Genomic DNA, 2,724 nt, shown 5'->3' with positions numbered 1-2,724 from the left:
AATCACCTTTGGACTTAATTGGATTAAAGAATGGTTGGTAAAGTAAAATGAGTAATTAAAACTTGGGACTAAAAGTGAGTAAAGATAAGAATTTGATTGTTTTCAATCGGTTAATTGAACACAAGGAAAATTGCGACATTGCATACTTAAAGTGATGAAATGTGCCAAGTTTCCTAGGTCTCCATTGCCCTTGATCATGCATGATAGTGTGATGGTTTTTGTGTCTTGTTGTTGCATTTATTGAGCTTGCACCTCTTGAGTCACAAGCCATCATGCAATGAAATTGCTTGAGTTGGTGGTTTGTGCCTTAAGTTCATCTCTTCTTGGATTTGCTCATGAAAATGAGGGGTGAATTGTGCAAACAAACCTTTGAAATACCTTGTATATGCTCTGTTGCAGCAAGATGAATCTGTGCATGAGTGGCTGGCAGGTGGCCGGCAGACCACCATCCATGGCCGACTGGTGGCAGGCAACCTTCATCTTTGGCTGGCTGGCCACTAATGCAAATTTCAGTAGAGTGTTGGTAAGGTGGAGCAAAATGGTTCTGGAAATGTTCAACTGTGCAAACAGAGGCATTCAAGAACAAAACAGTGGTCTTTTCAGGTGGAAACCGAGCATGCGCATGCACATCTCTAATTTCCCGAGGCAAAATAGTTAATTACTTAGTTTAATTATTAGTTGCAATTGTCTTGTAATTGTTTAATTAGTTAGTTAACTAATTATTTCATTTGTTGTTGTAATAATTAATTAAGTAGTTTAGCTAGTTATTCATTTTGGTTTGTAATTAATTAGGTTAGCTTAATTAGATTAATTAGCTTAGCTTAGTTAGCTAGGTAGCTTTATTCATTTGGACTTTGCTTCGTGAGGGCAAAATGTTGTAATAATGTGTATGTCTTCCAACCCCACGTCTTTCTCCCTTTTATTTCTCTGCTTTTGATGGTTAGATTAGGGGTATCACGTTTCAATTAGCATATCGCATGCTGGCATCCATTCATCTTGTCTTGCATGCACCGAGGCTCGGTTCATCATTCAAACTGCATTGTCGTTTAAATACTTCTTTGAATATGTGTTTAAACCACATGCTATTTAATTGATCCATATGCCATATTAGTAGCTGAGCCTATTAGTTGCATATTGCATGTGTTGCATTAGATATCTTATATAGTTAGGAATCATGCATATTTGTCTAACTTTGTTTCTTTGGCTTGGAGTACTGGTTGAGTTTTAGTGCTTTAGCATACTTACATGAGTGTGAGTGATTGCAATGACTAGCATGTTTGCCATGAAGCTAAGTGCTTACTTGTTGAACTGTTTGAATGCCTGTGGATGAAGGTTTGTTGTTTGAATTGGAATGATTCAATAAATGTACGTTTAAGCCCACTTTTTTAGTGGCAAATTTGCAAACTTTAAGCCCACTTTGTTAAGTGACAAATTCAAACCCTTTTTGCAAACAAACATGAAATTGAATTGTTCCAATTCTTGCAATTTTAGTCTATACTTGCTTGTGCGCATCACATAGTAATGCTAGCCTAATAACCGGAACAAGAGCATATAATGTAAATAAGATTCATATCATAATTAGTAGAGGCCGATCTTTGATCAGGCGAGCGGGGGTGCTCAATTCATGACCTTCTCCTCTCGTACATAATTTCCCAAGCTGAGGCAATTTTGGTGATGACAGACACATGGCTTTTGGCACGAGTCATGGGTTTACTAAATTTTCCCAAAATAAAATATTTAGGTGGCGACTCTATATCTGGAAAAACTGTTCAATTTTGATATTTTTGATTCAAAAATCGATTTTCTAAAAGATTTGTCGGATTTGGATTCTTTGGTGTTTATCAATTTCACATTGCACTTGTGAGATTAGATTCAGAACGGTGAAATTTCGAACTGTAAGGCTCTTTCGAGCTTCCAAAAGGGGGCGCGAAAAAGCCGAGTTACAGAGACCCACTGAGTTGTACTCCTAGTTTGGTTGTTTGAAGAAAACAGAAATGACACATGAATAGAGATAAAATGGATCGAGATATAAGTTCGACATAATGTGATTTTGCAAAAGAGTTATATATAACTTTATCATGAGCATTGCATATGTATTCACCTTATACCTTTGTTAAAATTCATATGTTGTGTTAGATTATTTCTATTGGATTTTGACTCACCCTATATGAGAAAAACATTTTCAGGTGCTGGTGATATGCCTCCGTCAACGCAATAACTTGGGAAGACTTGGAGCGAGAGCTTCATTTTTGTTTAATTGTGTATTTGTTTTGTACAAGCCAAGGGTTGTTAAATGTATCGGATTTAAATCCATTTTTTTGTAACCAAGTACTGGCTTGAAAAGTTGTAAGCATTTAGGGTATTCTCTTAATTGTTTATCTTTCATTTTACATTCTTCATCATGTAACATATGTTATAGATTTAGGGTTAGACTTGTGAATGTATATCCGCATATGTTGCATTTTTGTACAAGAATCTAGAAGTTAATGAAAGATAATTATTTCATCTTGTATTGTTGTTCGATTAATATTGTAGACTGGTTATTATATTTATTTTAAGGTGTTATAGGTGGGTTACGGGTTTTACCCGCACCCCCACACACACACCCGCCCGCACTCTTCTTATTTATTTATTTATTTATTTATTTATTTATTCATTCTAGAATCTGGACCGTCGATCTTATCTTTCATAGTATATTTTTTCCCCAAACCCTAATCCTCTCTT

Source organism: Camellia sinensis, chromosome 1, assembly GCF_055761805.1.
Source record: "Camellia sinensis isolate YWXY chromosome 1, ASM5576180v1, whole genome shotgun sequence".
Taxonomy (NCBI): domain Eukaryota; kingdom Viridiplantae; phylum Streptophyta; class Magnoliopsida; order Ericales; family Theaceae; genus Camellia; species Camellia sinensis.
This window is presented reverse-complemented; position numbering follows the sequence as displayed.